The sequence below is a fragment of the Pelophylax lessonae genome, assembly GCF_965119305.1.
Source record: "Pelophylax lessonae genome assembly, chromosome: 5".
NCBI classification, from domain to species: Eukaryota; Metazoa; Chordata; class Amphibia; order Anura; family Ranidae; genus Pelophylax; species Pelophylax lessonae.
In genome coordinates this window covers 104,090,986-104,108,454 of record NC_138772.1, presented here as the reverse complement: position 1 = coordinate 104,108,454, position 17,469 = coordinate 104,090,986, and the positions used below count along the sequence as shown (strand labels likewise).

Below are 17,469 nucleotides of genomic sequence, written 5' to 3'. Positions count from 1 at the left end.
TTTGTTCTTGATGATGGTAAATGTAGCCTGCATAAGATGCTTACACATTTTGGAGCTGCCTAATGGAGCTGAAAGAGATGGCTGAATGTTTTTACCTCTGGCAAATGAAGCTGATAGACGTGGCTTACTCTTCTTTAAATCAGCGAATGGAGTGGATGGCGCCAAAATCACTGGGCATCTCTTCTTGACAGTGTTGGATGGAGCCAGTATCAGTAGCTGCCTCTTCTTGTTGGATGTAGCAAATATTGGTCCACACTTCTTAGAGCCAGTGGATGGAGCCAAAATCACTGGGTCTTTTTTCTTGACAGTGTTGGATGAAGCCAATATCGTTGGCTTACTCTTCTTGTTGTTGGATGTAGCAAATATTGGTCCACACTTCTTAGAGCCAGTGGATGGAGCCAAAATCACTGGGTCTTTCTTCTTGACAGTGTTGGATGAAGCCAATGTCGGTGGCTTCCTCTTCTTGTTGTTGGATGTAGCAAATATTGGTCCACACTTCTTAGAGCCAGTGGATGGAGCCAAAATCACTGGGTCTTTCTTCTTGACAGTGTTGGATGGAGCCAATGTCGGTGGCTTCCTCTTCTTGTTGTTGGATGTAGCAAATATTGGCCCCCTCTTCTTAGTCCCAGTGGATGGAGTCAATATACCTGGCTGATTCATCTTGGTGTCAGTGGATGCAGCCAACATTGGTAGCCCACTCTTTTCATCATAAGTGGATGTGGCCAATATCAGTGGTTCACTCTTCTTGTCATAAGTGGATGAAGCCAATATTGATAGCCCACCCTTTTTGCTGTAGGCGGCTGTATCTAATATTAGTGGCTCAAACCTCTTGTTAAAGGTAGATGCAGCTAACATTAGTTGCTCACTTTTTTCATCATAGGTGCGTGTGGCCAATATCGGTGGCTCACCCATGTTGCTGTCAATAAATGTAGTTGATAAACATGGACTGGCATCATTGGATGGGGCCAAAATTGGCAGCCTACTCTTCTTTGTGCCATTGGATGGAGCTAATAGACATGTCACACTCCTCTTGGCTCCAATGAATGGATCCAATGTAGATGGCACACAATTTATAAAGCTGTTGGATGGGTCTGAAGGAGCTGGGTTGGGGATGATGGATTGCTCTCTATTCTTTGATTCTCTCTTCTTAGCAATAGTCAATAGAGCTGGCAGAAGTTGCTTACACTTTTTGGAGTTGCATAATGGAGCCAGTGGATATAGCTGACTGGTGGAAGGAGCCAATATTGGTGGCCCACTCTTCTTGGCGCTGGCAGATGGTGCTGATAAATGTAGTTTGTTCCTCATGGCTTAGTTGAATGGATTCAATATAGGTGGCTTACAATTTTTGGAACTGGTGGATGAGTCTCAAGGGGCTGGGTTGGCGATAGATTGGTCTGTATTCTGTGGCTCTCTGTCACACTTTTTGGAGCTGCCTAATGGAGTCAGTGGAGATGACTGACTGCAAAACGAGCCAATATCGGTGGCCCACTCTTCTTGATGCCAGCGGATAGAGCTGATAGATGTGGCTCACTCCTCTTTATGCCGGTGAATGGAGCCAATCTAGGTGTCTCACAGTTTATGGAGCTGCTTGAAGATCAATTACGCCTTAAAAAAAAAGTAGTATTTAATACATTTGCAAACATTGTAATAATTTTATTACATGTGATCTGCTGTCTTTTAATACAGAACTCTGGGATTAACAAACAAACAAAAAAAAAACACGGGGTGGACCTTCCCCAGAAGCTGGAGCACCTTAGCACCTAAGAGAGGAGGCTTCAGGGGACTTGTTGCACAGATCACGGGATACTGCTGGAGCAAGGTATAGTGTACGTATTATACCTTATTCCTCTACACCTAGACCCAAACCCTAGGGGGTGAGCTTTTCCTGTCTGGATTTGGGCTTTAAAGTATTTTTTTAAATATTTAGTAAATGTAATCTGTAAATTAACTATCTCTTACCCAATGGGGGTATTTATTAAATCAGTTTCACATCAACTCATTTTTTTATTTTTTTTATTGGTTGAGCCAGATGGACTTGTGTCTTTTTTCAACCTGACTAACTATGTAATATGCCATTTGCATACAAAAATGGTAAACTGTAACCAAACCCAAAAATAAAATTGTACTATATTGTAGCAATGATTAAATGCGATGACTGCATTAGTTTTCTTTTTTTTCAAGCTCTTATTCCTTTATTTTCATCTGGTGATTGATCAGTAACATACCTCCAGTCCAAGGGTGGCTACATTAACTCCTCCATGGACTTAATATAAATGACTGAAAATTTAAAGCCGAGCTCCAGATAACACTTATTAGGCAGTTACAGAAATAGTTTTAGAAAAAAAATATACAAAAGTAGGGACCTATAAAGGTGTTATTGGACCTAGTGATAGTATTACACTAAATATAAATGGATGAAGTCAATAAATGGATGAAGTGAATAAATAAATAAATTAATAAATTGCAGCTGCTATAGTAAAGTGCTGGTGCTAGTGATGAGATATAGTAATCAGAGGTAGGGTGATTACCTATAGCGCTTGCTGAAAGTGTGTCAACCAAAGAAAAATAATAAATATACCACTGTAAAACCACTCTATAAAAATTAAATAGTGCTAATGAATAAATAAATTATGTGAATGCTGTGCTACATATTGTGAAAAATACCATTTGTATATAAAAATGAATAAATAGTTAAAGTTCATGTGCAAAAAATTAATAAATAGTTAAAGTTCTTGTGCACAACAGTTTACTGAATTGATGATAGACAGTCCATATTATAGTAACATCCACCAAAATGTGACTTCTGGGTGAAAAAAATATATAAATAAAAATAGTCCACAGGATATGTGTAGATAAATAGTAAAGTGCAGGTGCTCCTTTCTTTCTTCCCAAAATATCCCTTCACCGTGGAAAATAGGTAAATTTCAAACTCACCAGAAAGTGTGGGTCCTATATGCCTTACGGCATTAAGACCAAACGTTCTTAGGAGACCCTCTCCTCCTAACGCACCCGGACCTGGAGAGGGTCTCCTAAGCACGTTTGGTCTTAATGCCGTAAGGCATATAGGACCCACACTTTCTGGTGAGTTTGAAATTTACCTATTTTCCACGGTGAAGGGATATTTTGGGAAGAAAGAAAGGAGCACCTGCACTTTACTATTTATCTACACATATCCTGTGGACTATTTTTATTTATATATTTTTTTGGAGACTGAAATCATGCTTTAGGAGACAGTCAAAGACTAGGGACATGTTGCATAAAACCATACTTCATCACTTTTAAGGGACCCTTTTCAAATCAATGCTCCTTCTACTAACTGTTGGGGTTTCGTATCAGGGTGCTAACAATTGTAAAACTGAAAGTTAAAAGGTATCTGAATAGGATACTACTGTATAAAAGTGTTGTGCTGCTTTTGCAAAGACTGAGAAGCTGCCCATCCCAAACTATGCAGTCACAAGGTGTGTAGGCCCCTGAAATGGTTTCCTCCACTGTACAATAAAATAGCAATTGGGTTGTAAGGATGTTCTCACTCAAATCTTCAGAGTTCTTGGCTAGCCTAATAAATGTTATCCTGAAGTGTCTAATCTAGGTCAATATTGAAGATATACCTCATGCATACAAGAGTGTCCCTGTACACATGGGTGACCCTGGCATGTGTATACGTGGGTGACCCTGGCATTTGTAACTTACCCCAATAAAGGAATTACAATGTCCTTAATGTATATTGTATTGCACTGTTATGATACTTACCTGTTGGTGTTTTTTTACTCTTGTTTTTATCAAGAGCAATTTTTTTCCTAGAAGTGCTCTAGCACCCTGCACAATTGCTCTAGCCCCACGTCTTTTTGAGGCTATACCGGGTTTCCCTGAAAATAAGATCTACCCTGAAAATAAGACCTACTGTTATTTTCAGGGAGGGCTGCAATATAAACCCTACCCCGAAACTAAGCCCTAGTTTAGTGTTTGTAAAATCCTAGAATCCACTTTATTACTGTTTTATGTAATGTTCAGTGTGTGTTTCTGTAATCTAATAGTGTGAAATACCTTCGGTACAGCGCCGCTCGGCGCTCAGCTGATTCCCCGCTCTGCTATTCTCTTCTTCTCATAGCTGTCAGCAGGGGATCTCGGCCCCTCCCCTCTGCAGTGTTCAGAGCGGATCACAGAAGCGCCGAGCATTATATAATAATAGTGTGAAATACCTTTGTTACAGCGCCGCTCGGAGCTTCTATGACCCCCAGTGGGGAAGAAGAGAAGGAAGAACAGCGGAAAATCAGCTGAGCGCCGAGCGGCGCTGTAGCAAAGGTATTTCACACTATTATAATATATTGCTCAGCGCTTCAGTGACCTGCTCTGAGGGGAGGGGCTAAGATCCCCTATTGACAGCTATGAGAAGGAGAGGAGAGCAGAGCGGGAGATTAGCTGAGCGGCGCTGTACTGAAGGTATTTCACACTATTAGATTACAGAAACACACAGGACATTATATAAAACAGTCATAAAGTGGATTCTAGGATTTTACAAACACTAAACTAGGTTCACACAGGGGTATCCTGACAGGCAGGGAGGGAAAGAAGACAGCACATTACACATAAGACCTACCCCCAAAAAAAGCCCTACTGTGTCTTTTGGTGCCAAAATTAATATAAGACCCGGGCTTATTTTCGGGGAAACATGGTATTGATAGGCCATGCTTTGGGTTGGCTGTCTTCTAGTGTGGGATTTGCTCTCTCCTCCTTGGGTTCCTCCTTGGTGTTGTTTGGAGGAACCACTTCTATCCTATTCTTCTTTCTCATTATTATCAGAAAACGCTGAAAACGCTGAGAAAAAAAAAAAAAAAAAGTAGATGGGAACTAAGCAACTGACTGCACACAACTAAACAGCTGACTGCATGCAGGCTGGCCCAGCCTTTTATAAAGTAGCTGGCCAGCTGCAGGTAACATAGTAAAACTATTTGACAATCACAATCAGATGACTGAAATTAGAGCTCCTTAGGCTGGTGTAAGAGCTTTGTGAGTTCTGCTGATGGTGTAGTCCTGGATCTTTTATTACACTGAAGAATATTACATCTGATCATTGGGACCAGATCAGAGACCAGATCAGACAGATCTGATCAGAGGAACACCACAGCTTATTGACACATTTTTGTACTCAGTGGTGCGCTTGGTTAGGCCAATCACATTTGAGAAGCTGCATTTGCATCTTAGCGCATGAAAAAAAAAGGTGCTGTCTGCATTTCTAACAACACACCGTGCATTGTCATGAGCCGGTCCCTTAACCACTTAAGCCCCGGAGGATTTGGCTGCTAAACGACCAGAGGGCATTTTGCGATTCGGCACTGCGTGACTTTAACGGACAATTGCGCGGTCGTGCGACGCTGTACCGAAACGAATTTGGCGTCCTTTTTTTCCCACAAACAGAGCTTTCTTTTGGTGGTATTTGATCACCTGTGCGATTTTTTGATCACGCGCTATAAACAAAAAAAGAGCGTAAATTTTGCAAAAATAGCAATATTTTTCCCTTTTTTTTATATGAAATTCCCCCAAAAAAAAATGTAAAAATCAAAATTTTTTTATATTTTCGGCCAATTTGTTTTATGCTACCTATGTTTGGTAAAAAAAATCGCAAAAAGCGTATTTTGATTGGTTTGCGCAAAAGTTATTGCGTTTACTAACAAAGGGAAAGATTTTTGTCATTTTTGTTGTTTTTTTTTTTAACGCGTAATGGCGGCGATCTGCGATTTTTTTTGCGGTACTGCGACATTGCGGCGGACAGATCGGACCCTTGACTGACATTTTTGACACTTTTGGGGTTACCAGTGACATTTCTACAGTAATCAGTGCTATACATATGCACTGTTACTGTAAAAATGCACTGGTAGTGAAGGGGTTAACTTTATTTGAGAGGGAGGGGCTGTGTGTGTCCCTAGGGGCGTGATTCTAACTGTGATTGGCTGTGGCTTCAACTGTATGCAGAGTGATCAATGGATCTACATAGTAGATCCATGTGATCAGCTCTCATACAGAGAGGAGAATGACAGGCAGCTTGTTTACACAAGCTGCCTGACTATCTCCCTCTCCCCCGCCGATCGCAGAGTGGCCGGCGGCGATCGGGTCCGCCGGTCACGCGCGCGGGGGGGTCCGTGACCACGCGGGAGCGGGAGCGCGCCTCCGGCGGCGCGCGCTCGCTCCCTAAACCCTCACAGGCGAGCGACGTAGACCTACGTCACTTTGCCTGTGAGGGGCTGACCGCCCACGTAGATAGTCGTGCGGCGGTCGGCAAGTGGTTAAACATGAATTGTTTGTGGAGTTTCTGTTTTCTTCCTTGTAGGATGTGGTGGAGGAGACTGGATACTGGGCTCCCTGTGTTTAAGTGTGATCTAAGAGAATTAGTGTGTACTGGGGGCATTAGTGATATGCACCATGATGGGGATGGGGGCCTAATTCATATGTTATGATCTTTGTCAGCATTATTATTATTACCCTCATAGGTGTGCGCAGACTATTGCATTACGGTGTGCACCCCAAAGCTCAAACACACGCCTTTCTCTGCAGCCTCAGCTGCACTGGACAGTTAATGAATAGAAAGTGCTCTGTGCTGAGTGGCTTCCTGGTCATTACCAAACTGAAGTCTAGTAAAACACAGTTTACTATGCTTCAGTTATGAATGAACACAGTGAGTGAATGTATTCACTGTGTTCATTTAGAAAAGGAAGGGGTCAGTAAATTGCATATTTATTAGCCCCTTCCCCCACTCTCCATCTTAAAGCATCCCCTTCAGGAGCCAGGGGGAGAGGAGAGGAGAGGAGGGACGCCAACACCACTGCGGGGAAGGGGGGTGCAACATGAGGGGAAGTCCAGGCAATAGGGGGAATCGGCAATGCACGCAGTGATTAGGGTGTGCCCAAGCACACCTGGCACACCCCCTGCACATGCCTATGATTACCCTCATCATATGTTATCATCATATAATTGTTGTCCTTTGGGGTATTTGTTTTAATGATATGAAGATTAATATAAATAGTGTTTGAATAGGTGTTTCTAATCCTTTTATATACTCTCATGTTTAACCACTTCCCGTTCACGCTATAGCCAAAAGATGGCTACAGTGTGGACCTTAATTGCTGGGAGGGCGTCCATGTACGTCCTCCTGTGAATGAGCTGCCTGCGCGCTCCCTGCGTGATCAGCAAGTCCATGACATCCCGGTCCCTTACCACGTGATTAGCTGTCAGCCAATGACAGCTGATCACGTGATGTACACAGCAGCCGGAGATTAGCTTTTTTTTCTCCTCACGCTGAAAAAAAAGCCGATCGTCGGCTGCTGTCAGAGGCACATCTGTCCCGAAGAGGAGAGGATCATCTGTGCCCCAGTGCCACCTACCAGTGCCCACCAGCGCCACCTACCAGTGCAGGTCAGTGCCACCTGCCAGTGCCCACCAGTGCCACCTATCAATACCCACCAGTGCCACCTATCAGTGCCAATCAGTGCCCCATCATCAGTCCTGCCTATCAGTGTCACCTACCAGCGCCTATCATTGCCCATCAGTGCCACCTATCAGTGCCCATCAGTGTCACCTATTAGTGGCCATCGGTGCCCATGAGTGCCACCTATCAGTGCCACTTATAAGTGCCCCTCAGTGCCACCTATCAGTGCCATCCATCAGTGCACTTCAGTGCCACCTACCAGTGCCCTTCAGTGTGGCCCATTAGTGCCCATCGGTGCCAGCCATCAATGCCACATATCAGTGCCCACCAGTGCTGCCTTATCAGTGCCGCCTTATCAGTGCCCATCAGTGCCCATCAGTGCAGCCTACCAGTGCCTATTAGGGCCCATCATTGCCGCCTCATCAGCGCACATCAATGAAGGAGAAAAATTACCTGTTTGCAAAATTTTAAAACAAACTGTTCAGCAAAATAATAAAAACCCCAGTAGTGATTAAATACCACCAAAAGAAAGCTATATTTGTTTGAAAAAAAAAAATGGTAAAAATTTAATTTGGGTACAGTGTTGCATGACTGCGCAATTGTCATTCAAAGTGCAACAGCGCTGAAAGCTGAGTATTGGCCTGAACAGGAAGGGGGTTTAAGTGCCCAGTAGGCAAGTGGTTAATTGATTATAAATATACAACACATGTATTTATGTTTTAAGTATAACTAAATGCAAGGATTTCCTCTCACTGTTTGGCTATGGGACAGGAAGTGAAGGGAAATCTCTACAATGGAACAAAGATGGTGAAAAAATATCTGACAGAGGTTATTTATAACCCTCCCTTACTCTATCCAAAATGAAAAAAAAAAAAAAGTTTTGCCTATAGTTCTTCTTTAATAATTGATCCCACTTTAGATATACACTGCATAACATTTGTTGATTTATTGGCCCCGTATTACAGGTTGTCATATATTATATATACAGTATATATATATATATATATATACAGAGAGGGTAGAGAGTAGTGTACTATACCATCTATAGGGGGTTCAGTTCAACTCTATAGAACCGCATGATCACATTGTGTCTCCATGGCGACCGTGGGCTGATCTGAGATGGTTTGTTGATGTCATCAAAAGTTGTCTGTTCTCCTTGGTGGGGCGGAGCTATGGCCACAATACAGGCTCAGCCCCTTTGTATCTGTAATGCACACTACCATTGCCACGGACACCGTTGGCATGGGGGATGGAGTCTAGCTTACCTGTTGCTTGTACTAGGCCCCACGCTTGTAGTTGTGGGGAAGGCTTATGCACCCTAGTGGGGGACACTAAGAACTACACCCCCTAATTGCCTAGGTTCTAGGCAGAAGTTTGCAGTCATGCAAAGTCAGCATTAAAGCACCACTCCAGATGATGCAAGACTAACTTGCTGTTCTGTTAACACTAAGCACTCCAGACACTACTACAGTTACAGACCACCAACTTCCAAGTGCTCAGCACTTAGGAACCCACTAACTCAGCCCCCCCCCCCCAGTAACATGTCCACAGTTATCGATGGACACAGGAAATGATGCTCTTTCTCTCTCAGGGGCCCCTCTCTACATAACATACTTTCCCATGACTCCCAGGCTAGGTCCCTAGGTACACTGGACTACAGGGTTGGTCCCAGTATGTAGCACCTAACCCCATTCACCATCAGAGTAATCGTCACCCAAGTCACTCATTTCCTGGCTGGTTGGCTGCATTAAGCAATGACACATGTACTGTTGTCCCTAGCAACAGCACTATAGCCTACACTGGACAGCAAACTACATGCTGGACTAAAATGTACTCTATCTACTCTAACCTACACTCTGCTTGTTACAAGCCCTGTTCTTTAGATACGTCATACAATGTACTAGTTAGAGAGACTTTAGACCAGGAATTTAAAGGAACACAGTCTTTACTGAAAAAATGCAAACATAGAAGAAAAGTCTTTATAAAGCAACGTCTTACATGAAATCATGTCCAGAATTTCATGTAGGGGCTTTTAAAAAGTTGCCTATGAAAAAGATTACCAACGTTTATTGCCCTTTCATAGGTATGCATGTGTGACATGTTCAGTATTTATTTCTCATCTTATATATTTTACCAATAATTGGGTAGTATATAGCATGCAATCCATAGGAAGCGCTACTGTCAGGTTTTTATTGGTGTCTGCGTCCCTGTTAGGGAGATTCTCCTTCTCTAATTGTCCTGGTGACTATTATCACCAGGAATGACAGTAAAAAAAACCCCCAAATTTTGTGTTGTCAGTGTCACCAGAGCAGGAATAGAGGGAAAACCTCTCAATGTAGACACTAGTTCTGGTGACCTTGGTGACAACCAGGGCATCCCTCACTTTGGAGTGATTTCCTGTTACTTCCTGTTTTGGCTATGGGACAGGAAGTGCAGGTAAATCCCCCAAGGGGACAAAGATAGCCAAAAAAACAAAAAACTGACGGGGTTATAACCCCCCCCCCCCTTATTCTATTGTTTCCCTTTAGTTCTACTTTTAAAAATACAATGGGTTGTATTGGTAAACAGTTCAGACTCATAGCATTCATTTTTATGGTGGTCCAATAAATTCTTCTCAAAGCCTGGTGGCCTGGCAGCCCAATGGTCACACAAATCAAGCAAGAAATGCCATGGTGTTTATTGAAAGGAAAATCTGGTGGCTGTACTCCATGACAAGATTGTAGGAAGGTTTGGTCCCCTTGAATTACCGTCCAACTTCCACTCAGTTTAGGGGAGATGATTTGAGGTGTGGTGGAGCTCTGACTGTTCCTACTATTTCCCATCCCTTCCTTTCCAAACACCCATGCTCCCCTTCCCCTCATCTCTCTTTGTCTTTTCCCCAATAATCCCATTTTACTCTCTTACGTCCAGTAATCATGCCGGATTGTAGCAGAGGTGTGGATCCGAGCTATTGTGCTTCTGAAATTGCAATACCACTGTGTTGTCTCTGCCATGAGTGTAGCTCTTATTTGTATGCTGCAGAGCTCTATATACCTCTGAATATACAATGTTTATGTTGTGAATTATTTTTCCTTAAAAACCTGTTGAAACAAAATATATATATTTATATATATATATATATATATATATATATATATATATATATATATATATATATATATACAGCATATTGCATTTGTGTATTTTTTTACTGAAAAATGCGTTTTTGATAAGCCATTGTGCTAATATTGCGTGTGATAAAAAAGAAAACTGTCGCCATTTTATTCTCCAGGGTCTGTGCTTTTAGAATATTTGGACGTTTTATCTAATCTTTAGGTCTACAATGTGCATTTTTACATGTCTGCAAAAAAAAAAAAAACTCTCTGGCTACATATTACTAAAGACAAAACTTTTTTTTTAGAATTGGAGTGGAAATGGATTGTTTTTTTGTGTCAGTTTTTATTTCTGTCTGTGTCCCCATTAGGAGGATTCACCCTAGTTTGTATTGCTGTCTATGGCCTTGTGAAGGAGATTCACACTCTCTGTTTGTCCTGTTTATCATTATCATTCAAAGTGAAAGTAAAAGAAAATCCCAAATTTTGGGTTGTCCCCAGAAAAGTATTGACGGAGGAAATCATGCGAATTCCTTGGATGCAATCTGTCTATGGCCTGCTTAAAGAGGAAGTAAACCCTCCTCTGCAATTTGTACCTATAGGCACACTTGTATAAAGTACTCGAAACCCATACTTGAGTAAAAGTACAAGTGCTCGATCCAAAAGTGACTTAAGTAGAAGTGCTCTATCAAAAAGTGACTTGAGTAGAAGTACTAAAGTATTCAACATTTTTTGTACTTAAGTATTGCAAGTAGTTTTTTTTTTTTAATTTTGCTACTCAAGTACTGAAAGTAAAAGTACCAGTAGTTTTAAAAAAAAATTTGCTACTCAAGTACTGAAAGTAAAAGTACAAGTACTGTATTATGTGGTTATTAAAGAAATAAGTCAAAAGTTTGAACATCATATTGTTTTTTATTATTTTAAATGATTAACCTAAAGTACAATCACAATTCCTTTGGCTGTAACTTTTTGTAAACATAAACAAAAACAGATAAAGTATGTCCCTCCCTTTCCCCTTTAAAGCATCCCTCCTTCTCTTCCCTGCATGTTTTTTTTTTTCTCCACAGCTTATTGGAGCACAAAATCATATATAAACCAATGTTATATACAACAATATATTCTAATAATGAAATAAAGGAAGAGTGTATGAAATCAGTCAATAAAAAGTCCATATATATAATGCCATAATACCCTATATATGTGACAAAACAAGATGAATATATTTTCAAAGGTGCTGGAATCAAACAGGTGCTATTCCAAATAATAGGTGCAGACTCCCCCCACCTTGTGGATTTCCCCCTTACCCGGCGGATGAAGGTAAGTGCAAAATAATATCCAAATAGACTCTTCCAGTGAAACAAAACTGCAAAACCTGTGCTCTCAACTTCCAGTGAAAAAAGCAAAATCTTAACATCTCTTACCAGAAAAAAGGTCTATGTACGCTTGTAACTCTCCTTGGTTGGGGGAGGTTCTCTTTCCCCTTAACAGCAGATATGTAGACCATTTTATTTATACATACAGTAGCATTTATTTTCGTATGCGCTGATTTACAGGACATTATACACATGTTTTGAGCTTCATGAAACCTGCCATCTACTGTTCTGGCAGTGGCAATTTTTATAATAGTAACGAGCAACTATGCAGCACAAAAAAAATATATCTGAGTAGAAGTATTGAAATCATCGAAAAAATGTAGTGAAGTAAAAGTGGAAGTAGGAGAAAAAAATTCTACTCTAGGAAAGTACAGATACCGCCTTTCGGTACTTAAGTACAGTAGTGAAGTAGTTCTACTTAGTTACTATACATCTCTGCCTATAGGTAAGCCTATGATAAGGCTTACCTATAGGTACTGTAAATATCTCCTAAACGTGCACCGTTTAGGAGATATTTACCTTAAATGCATCCAGTGACGTCACTGGCGCATTCGCTCTGAAGGAACGGCCGCTGGTGCCGTTCCTTCAGAGCCCCGTGCCGTGACCGTCGGCTCCCGTGCGCATGCGCGGGAGTGACTTCACCGCGGCTCCAGCCAATCAGGTGGCCGGATGCCGCGATCCCGGAAGACGGGCGACTGAATATGTCACCCGTCATAGAGGTAAGCGGGCGGCACGGCGGGGGCTCGTTCTAAGGTATTTCATAATGAGCTAGTATGCGATGCATACTAGCTCATTATGTTTTTCTCTTTCAGGGTGAAAAAAAAAAATTTGCTTTACAACCTCTTTAAGTCCTTCAAGGCCTACCAGCCAACATATGTATTCCTCTATTGATGTACTGTACATGTATACATTTAGGGCCGGTTCACACCATAGAAACGCAGTCCAGATGTGTTCCTGGATGCTTTTCTGCATGCACATTTCCGGCACGTTTTTGATGCAGTCCAGTGCAATACCCCCCCTCTTTTTTCTTACCCTTAAATAAGGACATGTGTGTTCCAAATGCGTTTTACCACGTTTCAGTACAGTCCAGTGCAGAAAAAATGCAGCATGTTCTACTTTTTTTTCTGAAACTGGAACGCACTGGAACTGAGCGCACTGGTGAGAACTATATCCATGAAAACCATATAACTTACTTTCCCTGCATTTTGATGCAGAAAAAAAAAACGCACTGGACTGTATGTGGTGTGAACAAGTCCTCAAATCAAGCAGCATTGTACAAATACTCCATTGAGAGTGGGGAGGCCTTTGAAAAATCTCAACACATACATAGTTGCCAACATTTAAAAAAAATTTCCAGGGACACTTTGCAGCACAGCTATCAATTACCACACCCACTTCCCCTGAAGCTCCGCCCACTCTGCATAATTAACCCCGCCTACTTATCAGATTATAGAGTATACTCGATATAGAAAGAATTGCAGGAAATTAAAAAGGGAATTTCAAACTTAAGGCCACAGTAGCAGAGTTGGAATAATTCTCCCATTCAGCTGCATTACTTCTGCGTAACATTTATGGGCGGCCTGATTAACAGGCGCTTCCAGGGACAATATAAATTACCTGGGACAGGATCCTATTTCCAGGGACTGTCCCAGGAAAAAAGGGACAGTTGGCAAGTATGCACATAGTATTCTGACAATGGGGATTGGCTGCATTATTATTACTATTATACAGGATTTATATAGGGCCAACAGTCAGTCTGTGCAGCACTTTACAATGTAGAGGGGGGACAATACAATTACAATACAGTTTAATGCAGAAAAATAGGAAGACCCTGCTCATGGAGCTTACAATCTAAAGGCTGCATGTATTGATCAAATGAAAATTTTCCAACAGTCCCGTTGGAGAGAAGCTGATCATTAGAGTGACTTCTCTGGAGAGGGAATGGCCATAGATGGAACAAAGTTCAGCCAATCCCTGCTTAATAGGACAATTTTCGATCCATCTATGGCCAGCTTTATTAGCAGAGGGGATGAGCGATAAAGAGAACCTGTCCCTTCTTCTAGAATAGACACAGTGACAAGTTTAATTAGAGATCAGTTTGTGATTTTCTTTTCTATACAAGTACAGGCATCTGATGTGAGCACATGGTACTGTAATTATATGTGAAACACCGATATGCACAAGGCTACAGCTTGCTGAGAAGCTGCTATCACCTATTCAGGCTCAGCCAGTGACTGTCATACTACAGCCAGCAATATTCCCAATCTTCCAGATACAAAGCCATACACCATGGAAGTGTCTGTATATATAGATATAATCTATGAATCTCTGATCAGGATAAAGCGATCTAGTGAGAGTGCAGATGTGATCCCATCCATCACTCAGCTACACACAACCCACTCTACAGCTCTCCAGCCAGCATGGTGCTGCACCACGTGACTCAAGGGCGGCCCTTCCCATGGAGCTACAGCCAGTGTCTGGAGAGTAGTGCCTCTTCCTGTTTACTTCTGGTTGCTCGGCAACCAGCCCCGTGTACCGTCACCTGGATAGAGAAGGTGAGACCCTGCCATGTGTGATGTGTGTGTAGTCTGTATGGAGCGGTCTGTCTCTTTCATTTGTCTTTTTTATTGACTAAAATCTCTGCTTTCTGCTTTATATACTTATCTAACCAGCTCTCTTTTAAAGGAACAGTACCCATTAGTGTCAGAATCCCTCTGTGCCTTTTTCCTCCATTTATAGATCACTTTTAGATCCTAAAGAGACCCTGTCACTGATTTATACACATTGAGTGCCTTAATGTGGTATTAAAGTCACAAATTTGACAATATCGTACAATAAAACTATAAGTGTAGGTGCCTTTAAAATGGCTGGAACTTGCGCCATTTAGTAGATAGTGGCATTAGTGTAAGCCGATTTTGTGATTGGTGAATCTGCATGCAGGGAACACTGAGTGGATGCAGAGAGCGCTGTGCACCTTTGGTGACTCCCTTTCTCAGGTGTGGGAGTGACATTATTGCGGCCCACCATTCAAACGGCTAGAGAAGCAAGACCGGGCAAAGATGGAAGCGTCATCAGTGGTGACAGCACGCCACTGGAGGACTCTGTAAGGTAAGTCTGTCATAATGGGCAACTATGCAGTGCATACTTACACATTATAGTATTACCTGCAGGGGGGCATTGTATTTTTCTCTTTTTGCTACTACCGCTTTAAATGCTTTCTTGCAGCATTTTCTCCTTCCATAAAGACTTGCAATGTGCCTTTAAAATGTGAGCACTCCAGGAAAAATGTGATCACTCCAGGAAAAATGTGAGCTCTCCAAAAAAAATGTGATCACTCCAGAAAAATGTGAGCACTCCAGAAACAATGTGATCACTCCAGAAAATGTGAGCTCTCCAAAGAAAATGTGAGCACTCCAGGAAAAATGCTAGCACTCCAGGAAAATGTGGGCACTCCAGAAAAATGTGAGCACTCCAAAAAAAATGTGATCACTCCAGGAAAATGTGAGCACTCCAAAAAAAGTGAGCACTCCAGAAAATGTGAGCACTCCAGAAAATGTGAGCACTCCAGAAAAATGTGAGCACTCCAGAAAACTGTGAGCACTCCAGAAAATGTGAGCACTCCAGAAAATGTGAGCACTCCAAAACAAATGTGATCACTCCAGAAAAATGTGAGCACTCCAGAATATGTGAGCACTCCAGGAAATGTGAGCACTCCAGATAATGTGAGCACTCCAGAAAAATGTGAGCACTCAGGAAAATGTGAGCACTCCAAAGAAAATGTGAGCACTCCAGGAAAAATGCTAGCGCTCCAGGAAAGTGTGGGCACTCCAGAAAATGTGAGCACTCCAGAAAATATGTGAGCATTCCAGTAAAATGTGAGCACTCCAAAAAAAATGTGATCACTCCAGGAAAATGTGAGCACTCCAAAAAACGTGAGCACTCCAGAAAATGTGAGCACTCCAGAAAAATGTGAGCACTCCAGAAAACTGTGAGCACTCCAGAAAATGTGAGCACTCCAAAAAAAATGTGAGCACTCCAGAAAATGCTAGCACTCCAGGAAAAATGTGAGCACTCCAAAAAAAAATGTGATCACTGCAGATAAAATGTGATCACTCCAAAAAAAACGTGATCACTCCAGAAAATGTGAGCATTCCAGAAAAATGTGAGCACTCCAGAAAATGTGAGCACTCCAGGAAAATATGTGATCACTCCAGAAAAATGTGATCACTCCAGGAAAATGTGATCACTACAGAAAAATGTGAGCTCTCCAGAAAAAATGTGAGCACTCCAGAAACAGGGATAAGCTTGTGTCCGAACCCACCTGAGCTATCCCATCAGTATGCTGTCAAACTCAACAGCCAATCATAGGCAGCGAACACATTCCCTGCCCCATGTATACATGTGGCTGTGGCACGGGAAATGCCTCTACTGCCTGTGATTGACTGAAGGCTTTGACAGCATGCTGGTGGGATAGCTCAGGCAGGTTTGGACTCATGTCAGAACCCACCTTAGCTCATCCCTATCAAGGAAGGGTCAATTCCCTAGCACAGCCTCCTCCTTCCTTACACAAAATAGCCTTCTCCTCTTCTGGAAGTTCCTAAATTACTGTCTGTGCTGGCCCAGCTTCTCCCATGTAAAGGGGAATGCTATAGAGTGTCACTTGAGTAACAGCTCTGAGTCTGTCAGGGCCCAACGACCCCTAATGTGTCACAGAGGGCGCACCGACCTAGTGCATTATTCTGAGAATAAGAATTTATTGTATAAACATGGTATGTATTATACTCACAAAATTACAATAGTAAAAAGCGCATCACAGATCTCAGCAAGTTCCATCCAAATGCATCAACATGTGCAGATACAACAGAAACTGAAGAACCCCACGCGTTTCGAGGAGTTCCTCTTCTCTAGAGCCACACCGTGTCAGCCCACAGGGGTCTTCAGTTTCTGTTGTATCTGCACATGTTGATGCATTGTGATGGAACATGCTGAGATCTGTGATGCGCTTTTTACTATTGTAATTTTGTGTGCCCTCTGTGTGTTTTGTATGGTTGCAGTGTTGTAGACTTCCCCAAGTCTTTGAGGGGAGCAAGACCATGGTTATCCGCTTTCAAGCGTAATGAAGATCTAAGCATATCCATCTGGAGGCGCCATTTTCCTAAGTGCAGGAGACATTGTGTGTGTGACTGTTTCAAGACCCCTAATGTCTCCCCTGCACTCTATTGAAGCTAATAAAGTGCAGATAACGCTCCATCTTCCTTGGCCACAGTGTCCTGGGAAAGTGACAGCAGAAAGCACAAGTGACAAAATCCTCCTTTCTTCTGGGTTCCTATTAACTAGGGGTGATCAGCAACTGGATGTTCGCTGGTCTCCCTCCACTTTTTTCGGGCCTGCAGTTGGGATAGCAGAGCCCAGGGAACATGGCAGGGGCAAGGCAACTATAGCAGGGTTTCATGGAAGAGAACTGCCAGATTGCTTCCACCTGAAAACCAACAGTCGGTTTGTGAACCCCACAGCTGACTGCTGACATATGCAGTGTTATTACCACCCCCCACCCCCAACCCCTGCTGCTTAAGCTGCAAAGGAA

At 42.3% G+C, this 17,469-nt stretch overlaps 1 protein-coding gene across 1 annotated transcript in view; it reads left to right on the top strand.

Moving 5' to 3' along the window:
- The first annotated feature begins 14,374 nt into the window (after positions 1 to 14,374).
- RNF32 (ring finger protein 32) overlaps positions 14,375 to 17,469 on the top strand; it is a 57,407-nt gene continuing 54,312 nt past the window's right edge. The window contains exon 1 of the mRNA XM_082258812.1: positions 14,375 to 14,440. The gene's annotated coding sequence lies outside the window, so the exon portion shown is untranslated. The remainder of the gene's footprint in view (positions 14,441 to 17,469) is intronic.